Source organism: Mercurialis annua, linkage group LG2 (genome assembly GCF_937616625.2).
Source record: "Mercurialis annua linkage group LG2, ddMerAnnu1.2, whole genome shotgun sequence".
Taxonomy (NCBI): Eukaryota; Viridiplantae; Streptophyta; class Magnoliopsida; order Malpighiales; family Euphorbiaceae; genus Mercurialis; species Mercurialis annua.
This window is the reverse complement of record NC_065571.1, coordinates 12641219-12661308: the sequence shown is the minus strand read 5'-3', so window position 1 is coordinate 12661308 and position 20090 is coordinate 12641219. Positions and strand designations below refer to the sequence as shown.

Genomic DNA, 20090 nt, shown 5'->3' with positions numbered 1-20090 from the left:
CCACGGGAATAAAATAGAAAGAATTATAAAAAGATAGGCATGGAAAGTATTTTTAAAATTTGAGAACGTAAACTTTTTAATTTTTGAGAAATTTCATGTCATTTTTCATATATATTTTCAGTTTTATTTTCAGTTCGGATTTGGAAATCTCTAAAAAAAATGCAAAATCCTAAGAAAAACTGTTTCTTTGAACTGAAGATTATGTAACATTGGGCTAGTGAAAGTGAAAATAAATGGGCTTGTTTATGTAAATTAATAGATGAATACAATAAGAAATCTCTAAAATATTTGTGCTGGTAAAAACTAAAAACACAGAATGACACAATCAGTGTAGCCCATTACTGCTAGCTGCTCATTGCTTTTATTTCAACTGCTTTTTGGGACCATTTCTTACCATTGTCTCTCCTCTTTATGTCTTTCTTTCTGTATCTCTGTTTTGGATCAACTTTTGTTCCTTTCACTACTGCTCCTAGCTACTAGCCATCCTTTATTTCAAAAAAAAAAAAAAATTAAAATTGATCACCGGTTCCCGAGGTTTTGAGCTAGTGGCCTAGTAAAAAAATATATTTACTCCGTCCCAATAGAGTTGTCTACTTTGTCTTTATCACACAGTTTTAGAAAAGCAATTATTATTTTTTCTGTAAAAATTTTCTTACTTTTCTTGTCATACCCTTATTTAATAGAGGGTTCACTTGCAATTTACTTTTAATTTACTCATTAGTAGATTTTAAATAGGGATAATATAGGAAAATTTAGTGTACAAGTCAATTACTTTTTAAAAGTGAACAAAAATTTTGGGACAAATTTTTTTCTCAAAGTGGACAATTCTATTAGAACGGAAGGAGTAGTCGGGAAGACTAACCGTAAGAAAAAAAACACCAATACAGAATTATTTTCATAAATATCAGAACGTAATTAAGAATCAAGGCTTTTTTTAAAGAATTGTGTTTTGGATCAATTGCGATCAAGACAGACGCACACGTCCGCATGTGAATGGCTCTTCCACAGCTTGCCGCGTTATATTTCTTCTCTTTAAAAAAAATACTAATTTATTTTAAATTTTTTGAATTAGGTAGTTATAAACACATATCTAAACAGACATTTTAGTTAAAAAAAACTAAAATATTAGAGAGCAACTATATTGTTTTAAGAATTAATTAATTTGATCAAATTTTAAAAAAGTAAAATAGAATGGCCTAAGTTTCTTCTATTATTAGGCTCATATTTTTACTTTGGAGGTAAATGTATAGTATTGAATGTTCTTATTGTTTGAGTGCTCATATTGGACCCTTGTGTATCCGAGTGTGTCAATCTATCAATCATTTTATAGGAGTGAACTTTGATCCATCTTATCTTATTCTCAAATATCTAGATATTTAAAAATATTACTCTCAAATATAAGATAAGGAAATTTCCTGCACCATACTATTTTTTATTTTATTTGTAATTTTCTATTGTTTTTTGTCCTTATTTTTCTAACCTTTATATTACGAAAAATACATTCTTCTTTTTAATTTCACAAACACCTTTTTTCACTTTTTAATAATTTATTTTTTTTATAGATTTTTTTTATCGTGTTTTTAGGATAACTATGGTGTATTATAGTATTTATTGTGTTTTTTAGTGTTATTATGGTGTTTTTATAGTGTAATAATAATAATATATATAGTATTTTTATAGTGTTATTATGGTGTATACCGTAAAAACGCTGCAAATACACCATAAACTTTGCAAATATATCATAAACACTGCAAATGCACCATAGATATACTAGAAAAACGGCAGAAATATACAGAAAACACAAGACATACACCAAAAATTATAACATAAATACATTATTAAAACACTGTAAATACATCATAAATCAATTCGTTATTTACAAAGCATCAAAATAAATAAATGAATCTATGGGTAAAAGAAAGACAAAATAATTATATGAATAGTAGAACAATTTTATAAACAAAAATACCATATATCTACAATAATTTATTTATAAAATGTTTAAATCATCACAAAAAACCTAAAAAATTATTAAAAATCTAAAAACGATGTTAAGAAATCCATAGCGCATATGGAAGAGAAGAACGGAAAAGGGCGAACGGAAAAGCGACCGAAAGAGACGAAAAACCCATCGGAAGTAGAGGAACGGAAGCGCGAACGAACGGATAAACAACCGAAAAAGATAAACGGAAAATCAAACGGAAAATAAGAGAAAATAAGAGAGAATTTTGAGAAAAAGAGAGAAGAGAGAGAAAGGAGGTGTGGCTATATAAAATGTTAACCTAAAATGAGATAAGACTTCTATATATAATAGATATTTTTGTAAATATGTTTGATATTAGTGTAGAGTGAAAAATTATGAAAAGATTGACAAATTTGTTGTAAATATGTTTCAAAATGAGATATTTTGAAACTAATCTCATATAAGATCCATTTAGTAATTAAAGACAAAATAAATTTTCACGTAACTATGCGAAATAAATTTATAAAAACATTGGCACAAGTATAGACGACCAAATATTTTTATATATATTTCATCAGTTCAAATTTCAATTAGAACGATTGATCCGATCAAAATTTTATTTTTTATTTTATTTACTTTGAATTAGAATTCAAATACACTCAAGTTTTGGTTTAATCGGTCGAACCAGTCGATCCGGTCCTAATGCTAGGCATAGCAATAATGTGAAATGTGAAGATCTCCTAATATTGGAAACAAAGGTAGGTCAAGTAGATTATAGCTATGATTCTAAAAGAGGTAAAATGGCTACTCAGTTTTGGAGGAAGAATGCCTAAAATAGGGTAGGATAGAGATTGGATTGTCAGCACACAAAAAATGGCATACAAAATATTTACAAAAGAAAAATACAAGTCAAAGTAATTAATTTTTTTTTGTTTTTCATTCATTACTTGCCTTAATCACGTTCTCTTTTCGAATCTCCCATTATTTACATACTCGTACCTATATTTATGGACTTTGTTGGATTTTCCCCAATTCGTTTTTATATTAAGTATTGTTTGCAATCATTACCCTTTTTGTTCGATTTTTTATTGATATCTAGTAATTTCCTTAACCATTTCCAAATTCTAAAATTTCACCTAAATTCTAAAATTGAACCCAAGCATTTATATAGAATACAAGGACATTGTTGGTTTAAACTAATATAAATGATAGCACAACTTAAAAGGACACATAAAATTTGTTCCACAGATTAATTAGCAGCCTTGTATTTTGAGGAAATAATTACATCTATGCTATTTTAGTGTTTAACTTTTTATATTTCTTTTAAATTAGTGTTTGTCTTTTAAAAAACGTATCAAATAAGTGATTTTAGCAATTTTTTGATCATCATGCTGCTTACAAGGTTAAAATAATTTGTTGATATGATTTGTCATTTTTGTTCCATATATATAGATTTAACATTATACACATAGCCGTAATTTTTTTTATCAATATGGCGTAAAATGTTAAATAAAACCAAAATTTATTTTTATTTTTTAGAATACAGCTAAAAGTATTTGTTTGATACATTTTAGGAAAAAAATGTTAATTAAAAAATAAAAGATTAAATATCAAAATTGTAGATTTAGAAAAGTTCAGACACTATTATTATAATTTTTCCTATTTTGATAGAAGGTGAATTTTTTGAATGGAAGAAGAGATCTTTCCTTTTTTAGATTAAGAAAAGTTTATTCTTAAAAAAAAGATTAAGAAAAGTTAAGTTTAAGTCTAGCTAATCCGCTTGGTTTAGTATAGTGGTAGGAACGTTTTCAGATTTTATGTAGTGGCTGCATTTTGAACAAAGGATAACTTCTAATTAACCCAAAAAAATGATCAATCATTTAATAACAATAATTTATGATAAATTAGAAGTTATCCTTAATGATGAAAAACTGATCAATTATTTACATAAACCTAACAACCCAAATAATTAACGCACAAAATAATACAACTCAAAACATGTTCGGTATCCAATGAAATAATGATGCTTAGGGAAATATAATCAAATTAATTAAGTAAGGAAGATACTTTTAATTAAATCTCCAGCCAAAAAAGCACTGTTATGGTCTCCCAACGAGGCCAAAAGGCATTCCAACTCATGACTGCACATGCACATTTGTGGAGGTCGTGCGCATTTTATTCACTTTGTGCACAACAACAAACTTGCAAACCAATGGGTCGGTGAGGCTATAACCTTGTTATTTTCCTTTAATGAGTCATTTTATGGATATAAAGTATGATGGCATCCCTAGTGATAAATGATTTTTTATAGAATTAATCTATTTTAAGCTTCCTTAACTTTACGCGTTTTATTTATCCGATCCCTAAATTTTCATTTAGACTTAACTGGCCCTTTAACTTTACATTTTTTATTTATCTGGTCTTAACTTTCAATTGGTCTTATCTGTTTTTAAACTTTAATCTTTTGCTTCCTCAGATTCTCAAAAACATAACAATTTAAGCGACCATATAAAGGAAAAAACGTAAAACTGAGGAACCAGATAAAAAAAATATAAAGTTAAGGGATCAAATAAGCCTAAAAGAAGATTTAGGGACCAAATAAATAAAAATCATAAAGTTAAAGAACCAGATAAGCCTAAATAAAAATTTAAAGACCAGAAACAAAACCCGTAAAATTGAGGGAACTTAAAATAGATTAATCCATTTTTATATCGTAAATGACAAAAAAACTTTAGATTTATCTAGTCACTTCTTTAAATTTTTTCAAATAAATTATCCCCATGATGCCGGACCTTCCAAAAACAATAAGTAAAACCAATTTTCAAGACTACATATAAACATCAGAAATTTTGACATTCAAAAACTGACAATTCCAACATAAAAATACAATAAGGTTTATAAACCTCAATAATTGACCAAGGAAATAATCCCAATGGAATGAATGTAAAAAAAAAAATCTCCAGTGATTAAAAATCCAAAAAGGTATTAGCGAAATAAATTCTAATTTTTCTAATTTTTATATTTTATAGTCAAAATCGTTTTTCGGCCTTTTTTTACATATGTGGCAGTCATATTATTTATTAACCATATCAATACAAATCAGAAAATCCTTACCAATATTGACAGTCAAACAATTCTCAAAAACATTCACAAACCTTGTCTTACATGGTATCACAGCGCCATCAACGATCCGCAACAAACAACCTCCGACCAAAACGCTTCACTTTCAAGCGCACCAACCCACCCTTGCCTCAACCCTATTCCACCATGACAAACACTGTGCAAGAAACCCTGATTCCCAACCCACATGAAACCACAAAACCCTTAACTGCTCTCAACCTAAGCCATGTCATTAAGTTGACACCGCTTAACTATTCCTCATGGCATTTTCAGTTAACAAATATTCTTTTCGGGCTCAGCTTACTCAGTTTTCTGGATGGATCCGAGTCTCCACCACCCGCCACCGTCCTTGACTCTGAGACAAATGAAAAACCCAACCCCGCCTACTTGACTTGGCTCAAGCAAGATGGACTGATTCTTGGTGCCTTAATGGGTACTATCTCTTCTGCCCTCCAATCCTTAATTGTAAGGGCTAAAACCGCTAAGGAAGCTTGGGATATCCTTGCCCATACTTACGCAAACCCCTCGCGTGCGCATATTATGCAACTTAAAGACAAATTTGACTTCATTGTTAAATCAACGGATCAAACCATTTCGGACTATATGCACTCGATTAAAGCGTGTGTAGACCAACTCGCCCTTATGGGCAAAGTCCTTGATCCCGAAGATATTATCTCCAAGGTCTTAAAGGGCCTTAACTATGAGCTCTATAAACCCGTCATCAACGCCATTAGAGCTCGTGATACACCCATTAGTTTTGAAGCATTACATGAAAAACTACTTCAACACGAACTGATTGTTAAACACCAAGAAACCACCAATCATTTCACCCCATCTGCGAATCCCGCATATCGCCAGAATAACCAACACCACCATCGTAGTTATTCCCGCCACCAACCAAACTCTCCTTACCCACAAACCACCACCCACAACCATCCTAATCCCCGACCCTTCCAAGGGCGATGTCAGTGGTGCCGTCAAACAGGCCATGTCATTGCCAATTGCCCCTTATTCAGGAAACTTTTTCCAACCATTGTCTTCCCGGCGCCACCATCTACTCGCCATAATCAACCACCACCTCAGGCCCACTCGGCCACCTATGGAGCACCTCCACTGAATCCAAACTTCCTGCTTGACAGCGGCGCTACCAATCATATCACCCACGATCTGGACACCTTAGCTTTTCATTCTCCTTATACCGGACTGGACGATCTCATCATCGGAGACGGTTCAACTCTTCCGATTGAAAATATAGGTTCTTTTACTCTCCAATCTCTTCAATTCAATAATGTGTTGCATGTTCCAACCATCTCTCGTAATATTCTGTCAATTTCGCAATTATGTAAAGATAATAATGCATTTATACTTTTCTCACCTGATTTGTTTTGTTTAAAGGCAATATCATCGGGGAGAATTCTTCTCCAGGGCCGAGTTAAGAAAGGAATTTACGAGTGGTGTCCTCAACAACCAATTGCTCAAACCGCTGTCAAAGGAACCGCTCCAATATCTTGGCATCATAAGTTAGGCCACCCATCTTATGATGTAATTAAGATTATTAATAAAAATTTATCTTCACCAATATTGGACTATGAACACTGTCATTCTTGTTGTGTTGCTAAGAGCAAAAAGCTCCCTTTTTCTAATTCTTCACTGAAGTCAAACGCACCACTTGATCTTTTGTTCTCGGACTTATGGACTAGCCCGGTCCTATCTCGAGATCACTACAAATACTACATCGTATTCGTAGACCACTTTAGTAAATATGTTTGGTTATATCCATTAAAACGCAAATCCGACACCACGACAATATTTATTCAATTTAAGGCATTAGTGGAAAAATATTTCCAAAAACCGATTCGACATTTTTTTTCCGATAATGGAGGTGAATATATTAAGTTAAATAAAACACTTCTTGATAATGGAATATCCCACTCTACATCACCACCTCATACTCCAGAACACAATGGATATGCCGAAAGGCGTCACCGTCACATTGTGGAAACGGGCCTAGCTCTCCTAAACCACGCAGGTCTTCCGACCACTTATTGGCCATTTGCATTTAGTACAGCAACTTATCTTATAAACCGACTCCCTACCAAAACCTTAAATGGTAACTCACCATATTCTGTAATACATAATAAACAACCCGATTACACAAAACTCCATAATTTTGGATGTCTTTGTTACCCTTGGTTAAGACCGTATACTAAGAATAAATTAGAAGACCGCTCTATTTCATGCATTTTCGTTGGCTATTCCACCACTCAAAGCGCATACCATTGTCTTGACCCAAAAACTTATCGCATTTACACTTCAAGACATGTAAAATTTGTCGATGACGAGTACCCATTTCGTAAACCATCAGTACCATTATCATCCCCTTCGCCTCACATTGATCCAAATGATTGGTGCACCATGTCCATACCCATTCTACCTCCCGCCAACCCTGCACCTCCCTCGACCCCATCTGTCACTGATCAACCTCACACCAAACCACCAATTACTATTGTTTACTCTCGTCGAAATCCTTCTCCCAACCAACAAGCTACATCCAACCACTCTTCGCCCTCGGATCCGAACCCTTTAGACCCCACCTCTACCGCAACTACTCCATCTTCCTCCGCTGACGCCACCTCTATCCATCAACAGCCCACCGAAACCTGCCCTCTACCCAAGTCCACTGCTCCGCCACCTGCCAAAACAGTCACTACTCGCCTCAACAACAACATTCGTAAACCCAACCCAAAATATGCTAAAGTTGCTACCCTTAACCCGTCTCCTGACAATCTGCCCAACACCGTAAAACAGGCCCTAATACTTCCCCAATGGCGTAGTGCAATGCACGACGAATACCAAGCACTTGAGCAAATTCACAAACCTTGTCTTACATTATTGACATATTAAATCCCAAAATTTAAACAATTTCCAAATAAAATTTCAACCTTTACATTTTGGCACTTTGTCACCTAAAAAATATGACAAACTGGCTGAAATTTGAGATGATGCTACATATTGCAAAAATTGAAAAGGTTAGGATTTGTTTCGTAACGTTTCAAACGCTAGGCTTAAATCGCGAAAAAGTGAAACGTTAGAATTTGTTTTGCCAATAATTCAAACCCAAACGTTAGAATTGAAACAGAGAATTATGATGGAGGCACATGGATTTAAGTATGGTGTTCATCCTGGTTCTACCAAGATGTATCACGATGTTAAGTATATGTATTGGTGGAACGGTATGAAAAGAGATATAGCGGAGTTTGTTGCGAAGTGTCCGATATGCCAACAAGTGAAGTTGGAACATCAGAGACCATTTGGATTTTTGCAACAATTACCAATACCAGAATGGAAATGGGAAAGAATAACCATGGATTTTGTCGTTGGATTGCTAAGTCGCAACGAGGTTTTGATTCGATATGGGTTATCGTTGATCGAATGACAAAGTCGGCTCATTTCATTCCGATCAAGGTTACCTATACGACATCGAAATTGGCACAGATCTATATTGACAAGGTAGTCAGTTTACATGGAGTTCCCGTGTCAATTTTGTCAGATCGAGGATCAGTTTTTACATCCAGATTTTGGCAAAGTCTGCAAGAGGCTTTAGGAACGCGTTTAGATTTCAGCACGTCGTTTCATCCCCAAACAGATGGACAGTCTGAAAGGACTATCCAGACTTTGGAGGATATGTTAAAAATGTGCGTTTTAGATTTTGGAGGCCATTGGGATGAGTATCTACCGTTAGTAGAGTTTTCATATAACAATAGTTATCATTATAGTATTGAGATGGCACCGTATGAGGCGTTATATGGACGTAAGTGTAGATCTCCAATCTGTTGGGAGGAAGTTGGAGAAAGAAAGTTGACAGGAGCTGAAATTGTACAGATTACGTTTGAGAAAGTGCCGTTGATTAAGCAACGTTTAGAAACTGCATTTAGTCGGCAAAAGAGCTATGGTGATGTGAAAAGAAAGGATATAGAATTTCAAATCGAAGATTTTGTGTTTCTAAAAATATCACCTATGAAAGGTGTAATCCGATTTGGAAAGAAAGGAAAGCTAGCGCCGAGATATGCAGGACCTTATGAGATTATTGAACGAATAGGAACGGTAGCTTATAAGTTAGCATTACCGTTTGAGATGTCGCAAGTACATCCAGTATTTCACGTGTCAATGCTTAGGAAGTATATTCCTGACCCTCATAGAATAATTCAACCTCAGGAGGTTGAGATAGACGAGGAGCTATCTTATGAGGAAGAACCCGTAGAAATTGTTGATACCCAGATTAGGAAACTCCGTAGTAAGGAGATACCTATGGTAAAAGTGCTCTGGAGGAGCCGAACAATTGAGGAGTGTACGTGGGAAACAGAGGCGGATATGCGGAAACGATATCCCCACTTGTTTGCTCAAGGTAATAGTTTGTTTTGAAAATTCGAGGACGAATTTTGTTTAAAGAGGGGTGAATGTAATACCCCGTAGAATTATTAGTGTTTATTTTCGTGTGTGTCCATTTTTGATTAATTAGGACCTTGAAAATAGTGAATAAATTCACGTGATGAATTTATAGGGGTGAAAATGTGATTTGGAGTGTGTTTTGGCTTAAGATTGACTTTTGGCAATTTTACGTGATAAAAGTGAATTTTGTGATTTTTCACTAAAACCGTCAAAATAATTATTTTAAATATTTTTAAAGGCCCAAAAATATTTTAATTCAGCCCATATATTATGTTTTAATGTTTTTGAATATTTGAAAAATTTGAGTTTATTTTGGCCCTAGAGTTCGATTTATTTACAAGAATGCCATAATGGCAAACTTGTAAATAAATGAACAACCAAATAAATATCTAGATATTTTCTCTAGACAAACTTGGTGTCCAAGTAATTCAATCATCTTCTTCCTAATGTGGGTGCCGAATTAGTCAAAGAACAGAACACAAAACTTTACTCTTCCATTTTCTTACAAAAATTTCTTAACGAAAGTTGACGGAAAACTTGGGTAGATAGTTAATCTATATTTGCATGTTGGATCAAGGTGAATTTTAAGGCTCAAATCTTAACTTTTATTTGCTGATGTTGATGAATCTTAGAAACATGTTTAGGATGGTTTAAAAATGGTGTTTGATGGTTGATTAGTTGGTTTTAGTTGCTAGTTTGATGGGTTTCAGTTTTAAAATAATTTTTCCGTGAAATTAAATTATTTATTTTAGTTTTCTAGACTGATCTATTTGATGAGGTTAAAATATGCTTTAAAGTGTGATTTTCGTGGATTAAAAATGCTAAATGTTTCGGGTATTAATTTAATGGTGGAAGTTTTGATTTTTAATAGTTTTTAAACTTAAAAATCGCTTAGAAAGAGTAAATAAATGGATTTTAAATTTCTGGAAATAAATTTATTTATGATAGATTTATGTTTTTGGATGATGATGAATAAGTGTTTATTCAAGAAATTTTAATGGTTTGTTAATCGGGTTTAATTTATGATAATTGTTTATTCGATAAAAATTGTTTAAAAAGGGTATTTATGTCATTTTAATTTTTGGGCAGAAATTATTCATGAAAAAATTATGAAATATATATATTGATCATTTGTGGAATTAAAGTGATTTAATTGAAGTGTTTTGATTATTAATGTATATTTCGGTTTTAATTGTTAAAATAATGGAAAATAATTATTTTAAAATTATGGGCTGCTGTTTTTACAAGATGAAAAGTAAAAATGTATTTGAAATTAATTTTAGTGAATTTCGGTGTTAAAATTGCTTAAAATGGATTTTTAAGCGTTTTTAGCGTTTTTGAGTTTTCCGCCAAAACCACCGGAATACGGTGACCGAAATATGAGCAGAGAGGATAGAGCATGGTTGCTCAGTCCCGTGCTCAGTTGGCAGCAGTTAGTGCCGAAATGATTTTGGCTGAAAATAAGGGGGGCCGAGCCCCGGGTACCAAAAATATTTGGCGGAAAAATATTTTTGGATATTTTTGAAATGTGGTATATTTGTTGAGATTTTTTAAAAGTGTTTTTAGAAAATGGTGCGCATTGAATATGTGTTAGAATTATAATGGAGTTATAATTCTATGTTTATTGAATGAATTAAATAAACTAATATGGATAGAGTGTATCGTATAGAAATACGATGACACGGAAAGAGATAGTTGAAATAAAATTTGGTTATGGGATTATGTGGTTTATTTGGTTGAGTCGGTCTAGAATTTATCCTAGAATTTAGAGTTAATACATTTATTAATGTTTAATCTCTAAACTAGATCCTGCGAATTTTGTCGTGGAAACCGGCGAGCGAGGATTTTGATATTCGACGGGTGAATTTTTTAAATTTAGAATAAGCGAGTACTGTGAGTGTGTTTACCATTTATACAGTTAAATATTAGTATTAAAAATATTGCGAACTACTTTACATGATTTGTAAATGCTTTATTTTATTTTGAATTTAAATTGCATACTATTATACATAGTTTTGAAACCGATTTAGATTCATCGAAACATGCTTACTATTGGGCGGCAATAGTGCTGTGTGATCACCGGTATTGCATATTAGAATGGGTTGTATGTGAAAGTGCTGTGTGAATCCTGGCGACGGCCTGGAAGTCAGGCGACGGCCTAGACTCTGTGTGAACAGATCTTCAAAGGCAACGAAATATAGACGACCAAAGGCAGTAAAGAGAAACTGCCGAGATCTGAGAGGTTGAACCTTTATTAAAAAAGTGAAATGGCGACGGTATATATGTACTGCCGAAATCCGTTGTATAATGAAATACGTAAAAGATGATTGATCGGATTTGACGGGCTAGAGTACCGAAAGAAATGAATAAATACGGCCATGAAAAATAAAGGTTGACCCGAATGTGGTGAAATGATGTGGAATATTTATGTTTTTTGTTTTGAAAGTATATAGGAACATGAATCATGGTTTAGGATTTCATATGAATCGGTAATCTGGAATGCATTGCTTTCATATTAATGTTTATTAGTACATGTTATACGCATTCACTCAGTTTTTATGACTGACCCCGTTGAATTTATAATTTTTACAGGCGAGTAGTTTGAGGTGTGGATTTCCAATTTCTTGTTCCGGAAATCCCTGACTTGAATAAAGTGAGAATGACCTTTCCTTTATGTGTCTAGAGTTGCAGTAGCTAGAATAATGAACAGTGATACCATATTAGTCGTTGGACTTATTTATGCTTTATATTTTATAACGCGTAAACTCTGATATTATGTAATGTGAAAATGCTGTGCGTAAGTCCGAGCGACTGCACGTGAATAAAATGCGAGGAACGCATCTGCATAATGAAATGCAGTTAAATCCATAATGAAATGGCCTGCATAGTGAAATGCAGTTAAGTCCATAATGAAATGGCCTGCATAGTGAAATGCAATTATTACATAGTAAGGTGGTATGCATAATGAGATGCATGATAAACCATAGCAAAATGGTTTTGAAACTAAAATGCAATAACTAAAGAGAAAATTATGTGCATGTTTTAAATGGTAATTTTTATCAGAACGTTTTAAACGGAGATTTTAAAATGTTCGAAAATGATTTGAATTCCGCGAAAAATTTAAAATGATTTTTAATGTATTTTTAAGGCTTGCTACGGGTTTCGGAGCAACCACTCCCATTCCCTAGCGCCGGTCTCGACGCCGAGAATCGAGTCGTGACATTATAACTTGTTAAGTTGAAGATAAGAACTAGTTAAATTTATTGAAACTGTTGTGATTCCAACAAGGCAAGCTCCAAAGCCGAGCTGCATCGATTTTGATGAGGCAAGTTCTAGAGCCGATGTCACGATCCGATTTCCACCCAGAAACTCGTGTTGAGACCGGCGCTAGGAAATGGGAATGGTTGTTCTGAAACCCGTAGCAAGCCTAGGAAAAACAGTAAAAACTTTTCGCGTTTTGAAAACATAAAAGGTCCCAATCTCTTTTTGCAAGTATTTGAAAACCTTTAAATAAACGTGTAATCAAAACCGTGCGATTACATTTCTGGACTCGGGGCAATACGTGTATACAGAACGTATCCCAACATAACCCTGTGCGAAAACAATGCCAGCGATGCAAACCAGTTATCACATCAAGTAACCAGTTTAAGCATGTTAGACAAACAATCATAAAACTTTTATCAAATCAGGTTTCTTTATAAACATCTGGCAAAAACCTTTTTTGTATAAAACATGCCTTTGTCCCAAAATGATACTGACAGTAGTTTCACATTAGAGTTAGAACATTTACAAATGAATTACTATAGGCTAGTAGAACTACACTACAGCTCTAGAGTGACCTTTATCTATTTACGACTTCCGGAGAAAGAACTGGAAGATTTGTCACGTCAAAATGTCATTTAACTGTGAAAAGGATATCAACGGGAGTCAAATATGAGTGAATTCACATAATTACTTAAGCATATTAATAAAAATAGAAATCGCATGTAAACACACTTTGTGCATCCAAATAACCGATCCAAATGAAACCCTAAGAGAAACCCCATTTGGTTAACTATGGTTAATACCACCGTTCATGCTCACTTGTTTAACACAGGATGAACTGTGAACTCATGTTATCACAGTCATCTTAACTCTGTGTAAGATTTGTTGGGTCGTAAATTGAATTACTGGCTCCCTAGGACAACATGTTAGGTATAGGCCGCTTTGCAAGCATTTGTCAAAGGACCCAACCAGTATGCAATATAATGCAGTAATTTAATAACATCGGTGATCACACAGTTCTATTATTGCCCAATAGATAGCACGTTCCAGTGGATCTATATTGGTTTTAAATAGACTCTATGCAACGCATTTTCAAACACATTTTGAGTTATAAATGTTTTGGCATTAATATTCAAAAATAAATATGCGAACTCACAAAACCGTTATCCACAAAACATTTTCCGATCACCCTCTACTCTCCTGGTCCGGTAGCTTGCTTGCTCGTCAGATCTAGTTAGAAAACAATTGTTAAACACAATTGAAACAAATATTCTAACTCTAAGGAGTAGACTCTCTATAGACATTAATAGACATACAAGAATTCTAACTCTAAGGAGTAGACTCTCTATAGATATTAATAGACATATATCATATATAGTCTATTCTCATTCTCGATATAAACTCATAGTCCTCTATCTATTAATCACTTTGATTAATAGTGGACCTAATTAAAACGTCTTTAAGTTTTAATTAATCGAACTCTTGTAATTGTCCAAGTTATGTTTAGTCCTTTAAACATCCTAGTTCGTATTTCAAAGTCTTTTTGATTCCGTATTGAACGTACCGTTCAAAATTGTCCGAACCTCGACAATTCGGAGCTCAACATGCGAAAGCATGTCAGAAATTGCGCGTCGGCGCGAGGCCCTGTGCGCTCGCAAATTCTGGCTGTGCGTGCGCATAGCCCGGCTGTGCGTCCGCACAGTGGCTGTGAGATTCGATTCCCGAGCCAATTTCGTCGAGCTTAAACTCCGTTTTTCGATCCAATACGCTAATTTACATACCGAGCAACTCGATTACGCAATCGAAACGTAAAATCAATACGTATTCGTTCAATTCGATACGGTAACCGTTATATATTCGAATATAATCCATTTTATATATAACCAAATTCAAAATAACGGTTATAACTTCGATTAATATCGGATTATCAAAAAAATTTGAGTTAGAAACGAGAAACCAGATTGAAATCGGCGAATCTACCGTCGATCGCGTCGTCCCCGTTTCTCTGTAATCAAACTCTAGTTTCAAAGCTTCCGAGTTCAAATGAATTCATTTGAATTCAATTTCATATATATATAGTTTGGCAAAATTTCAAACTAGTCCTTAGGATATTTACGCGTTACTTTAACCCAAATTCTTAAATAGTCGTCCGTAACTAAAACGGACAACGAACTCCGAATTTTATGAAATTTTAACCATGAATTCCATAATTCGTAATTAAAATAAAAACGTAATTTGTATTCTCACGGGAATTATATTTTATTTTTAATAAAACATTTAAGATTTATTAGCGCTAAATTAGACTCATTTAATAAAATTCCTATCTCTAAATTCTATAAACTTTTAGGGGTAACTTTTTAAAAATATTCCGTGAATATTGACTCTAAAAATATTCACACGGGACTTATAAATTATTTTATTTTAATTTATAAGCACTTCTTTATTCCCATCAGTTAAAATATCAATATCCAAATTTTATATTTTAACTTCTATAACTATTTTATATTTCCGGAGCTACTATAAATTAAATTTATCCTTAAATTTAATTTACATTCTCCCGGTCCTATAAATTATTCCTTTCGTAGAAAAATTCAGTCTTTTAAATTTACGAAGTATTACAGCTGAAATGTTGTGATTCAAACGAGGCAATATATATGATTTATTTTCAAAAGTTTGGCTTAGATAGAGATGAACATTATGATAACGGTATTACAGCCGATATCGACTTTTTAGTTTTAGATTTTTTTTAGAGTATTTAGGTATTTAGGAATTTTTAAATTAATAAGATTTTTTGATGACATGTTAGATGATGTGGAGTGTGTATTAGTTTTTCAAGTACGACATCAACTGACTCTAATGATGTTAGAAAAAAATTAAAGGGCGGAAGAAGTTTTACTGATTGAAATCAAAGATCAAGGGATTTATAGAAAGCTGTAATGGAAGGCCTAAAAGTTAGGAACGATCGGTGATTGTAATGTCACGACCCAAATTTATGAGTCGCGACCGGCGCTAGGGAATGGGAGCGGTAGCTCCAAAATCCGTAGCAAGCCTAAAACCTGTGTAATTTTTTTGCAAAACCAATCATATTTCATATATCAAAATAAATGTGACCCCATTTTACAAAAACATCAGAGTGAAATTGCGTTATACAAATACATAGACAAAAACATCTATACTACTGCGGACCGCTAGAATGAAAATCTTCTTTTACTTCTTGTGCAAATGACTTCCGAGAATTAAAACTTCGGAAGCTTGACTCTTCAAATCATATCATACTATCCCTGAATAATGGGAGGAGCAACGGGGTCAGTATAAAACTGAGTGAGTTCACCAAAATTACACGCAATATCACATAACTCTTTTTTTATTTCATCAACTTATAGTTTATACGTATTTGACATTTTTGATTTCTTATTATGGTATTGATATTTTTCTTTCTCGTTTTGTTGCAATAGTTTTCGATCGAATCTTAAATCTTAGGTTATATCATCACGATTCTAAGTCGAATTAAATCATTAGCAAGTCTCTTGTGACTTGATCCTTATGGTTGGGTCCCGAGATAGTTCAACCGAGTTACCTTTAACCATGTGGCACAGTCCCGAGATAGTTCGACCGAGTTACTCATGCCACTACTTAATCCCAAGTTGTGAGTCCCGAGATAGTTCAACCGAGTTACCTTCGTGTCTGCATTCGGACTCTGCACCCTGCAAGTCTTTTGTACTTAACTGTCGATTCATATAATTCATATTGACATTTAATAGGAGTGTTTGTTCCGTATTACTTCGCGATCTTGTTTCGTACAATTTCTCGATGTGTACTTACTTTTTATTTCGTATGATTCCCGAGGACTATTATCAAGAATGGATGAGATACGGGTCCCGGGATAGTTCTACCGAGTTCAACCTCGTATCTTAGTTCTTATTATTGGGTGTACCATAGTACAATTCTCATTTTACGTTTATAGTTGATTTTGTATTTTTCGTTCTGTTGTATTGATCCTTTATGGACCATGACATGCACAAAACACTCTACAACATACATTAATAACACATGCACATATGGGTATTTGTTATGATTAATAGTACGTATAGGAACATACTAAGTTTCTTTATAATATTTGCATAATAGTATATATAGGAATGTACTATATTCTTTTTATTTATATTTGGTTCGGTTCACATTATATTACTTTACCCATCCCCGATGTTTAAACATATATATTCCTTTCACTTATTTATGTTATTGTCAAAATAGCACAATATGATCGTATACATTTTGAAAACAAACATTTCAAATATATAAATATTCATATAGCTTTTCGTATTAATATACGTAGCTTTATGAATATTAGCGAGTAATTTAAAGTGTACTCACCACTTGCTATCCAAATTCTTCAAATAAGCTTGACGATATCTCGATCCGTTTGCCTCAAGCCTTGTCGATAGTCGCTCGTCCGATCTACGCAAATATAATAATAGCAAGAATTAACAAAATTCTAGCTATTATTAGTTTAACCAAAAATTATGTTTCTAGCCAACTTCGGCTATCGAAGCCGCTTACTTAAAATAGTCCGACCCCCAAACAAAGTTGACATTCTTAAAGTTTAGAACGTCGCCTACAACTTTTGTTTAGGTCTCGGACCATGAAACGCGCCCGAAGGTGTCAGAATCTATCTCCTAACTTATTACATAGTGATGTCCTAAAACTGCAAAACTGCTCCGTGCAAGGAAATGTTGTGCCTCATATGACCATGTTTGATGCAGAATTAGGGAAAACTCAAAACTAGACATTTATAGAGGACACATTCAAGTTTCTTTACAATTAAACAGAAACGGATTTGGAGTTATACAACTCTAGATATGGCTCTTGTAACATGACTGTTCTACATAACAGTTTTCTGCAAAACGTCATTTTGTTTACATCGGCTAAATCGTAACTTATTACGCAATGAATCTAACTTATCGATACCACATTTTAATAACAATACAATCCGCCCCTAAACACATTCTAATCATACACATTCCAATACCTATGCATCAATAAAAACACTTAGGTACGAGTTCCATACAAGGACCGAATTACTCGTGCATTTGGCATTCAACATTTAACCACCAAAAACTCACTTTTAATTCAGCTCTATCACTCCTAATACATGCTTAAAATCACTAAGTTAATCTCTTATCCTCGACCTATCATAGGGCCAAATACTTATCGACAACATCCATATTCAAATTCAATCAAAAGCAACACCATATCATACTAAACATCATCAAACTAAACATCGTCACCACAAACACATTATTTCCGAATACATGAGCAATCCATCAACTGATTTCAGCAATCAATTGTTAACTAAAATCAGAATTAAATCCTGACCTTGATGTACGATACAAAATCCGAAGATAATCATCAAATTCTCCATCAAATTCTTCATTCCAAGCTCTAAAACACCTTATATCATATAATCAAGCAAAAACCCTAAATTAGACTTAGAACCCTAACCTTTGTTTTCATGATTACTTCAAAATAAACCACATGAGTCTCAAATTAATGACCTTACCTCACTTACCTTGAAGAATTGTGATGATTTCCATCAAAGATCATTAATACCATTGAATACCTAAAAATCCCGAAACATACAGCTCAATTATCATCTAAATACTTCAATTTTTTCCTCAAATTGAAGCCATATAAGTGTAGATAATCATTTCCTCGTTTCGTGGCCGCAAGAATCGCTCAATTGCGTTGAGAAACGAAAAAGTTATGAGCATTTGAAATTTTGGAGAATTTGGAGATGAGGAGCTACTGTAATACCCCAAAATATTTAAATAGCTAATTGGACCACGTGTCCAGTTTGGATTCGCCAGAGTGGCATTATCGGAAAGTTTTCCGATAAATAAGTTTTAGCAGGTCGGTTTTAGAAAAGATTATTGCGAAGAAAACTTATATTATATTTCAATTCTAAAGTTAGAATTGGAATAAAAAGGAAAAATGTCAAGAAAAGTCTAAAATGTAGTACAGGGACCAAAGTGGTAATTTAGCCACTTTGTGTCGAAAATAGAAATATTGGATTTTTACGGGAAAGTGCTAATATCGAGTTTTGTATTATTTATCGGATATAAATAATGCGTATAAGTCGTAATAAAAGAGTTTATAGATTTAACTATGGACTAAATCGTATAAAAGAAAAGTTTAAAGGATAAATGATAAGAATCAAAAAGAACAAGGACCCAAATGAGCTTTTAGTCAAATCATATATAATTAAGGAAATATGAAAGAATGGAAGAGAGACTTCCAGAGAGAGCGAGAGAATTTGAGAGAAAACCTTTGATCACGATCGTTTCGCCGCCGTTTCTCCGTTCGACGTCCGATTCAAGCGATTCAAGCGGCAATCTCTTCAGAATCTTGTCCTGTATCGATTCTAAGCTTCGTTTCGAGGTAAAGTTCTTGGAATTCAGTGCTAAACTCGATAATAAATGGCTGTTTTAAGTTTTATAGCGTATTGGTTTGAATTTGACGTTTTCGAGGTTAGTATAGCGTTTTTGAAGAAACCGAGATATGGGTACTGAGCATGGGTATTTTTAGCACGTCGGAGTTGTGGCGAAACCCTGGAAAATCTGATTTCCGGGGCTGTGCACGTGGTGCACGACCGTGCACCACGGGTGCACGAACGTGTACTGGAAGTACACGAACGTGCACCTAGCAAGGTACACGATCGTGTACTGAAGTACACGAACGTGCACTTTTCATGGTGCACGAACGTGTACAATAAGTACACGAACGTGTACCCCTGAGGTGCACGAACGTGTATTCAGTTGCACGATCGTGCACCCATCAAAACGCACACCCGTGCACCCCAACTCGCCCCCACGCGTATACAAACTGTAATCGACCTAGGTATTCGACGTTTTGAGTAATTTGACTCTAAAGGACGGGTTTCGGACTTTGAGAATCATTAATCTCGAGATTAGCTCGACGTTTTAGATAAATAACAATAATGGAAAACGTCAAGGACGTTAAGCAATTCTCAATTATGAGAAATAGTATTCGCTAAGTCGTTTATACGACTAAAGTTATTGAATACGTAAACAAGTATAAAACGAAACTAAATCCTAAAACTTAAAAGTATTATACGTATAAGAATGCGAGAATCACGTCTAACTATTAACGATTTATCAGACGTGTCAGCGAGTAGTGGAGTCAGTAGAGGCGGACTAGCGAGAGCGTACTATCAGATCGATCATATCATTTCTTGGTTTGCGGTCACTGTGAGTTGTACTTTTACTTTCATGTA

General features: G+C 33.9%; 1 long non-coding RNA gene across 1 annotated transcript; it reads right to left on the bottom strand.

Annotated features, from left to right (window-relative positions):
- Positions 1-15887: 15887 nt before the first annotated feature.
- LOC130014611 (uncharacterized) lies at positions 15888-18250 on the bottom strand. The gene is made up of 3 exons (XR_007638619.2): positions 18173-18250; positions 17171-17254; positions 15888-16077 (listed from the first exon to the last, which is right to left on the bottom strand). It is a non-coding gene; the product is annotated as an uncharacterized LOC130014611 (long non-coding RNA).
- Positions 18251-20090: the final 1840 nt, after the last annotated feature.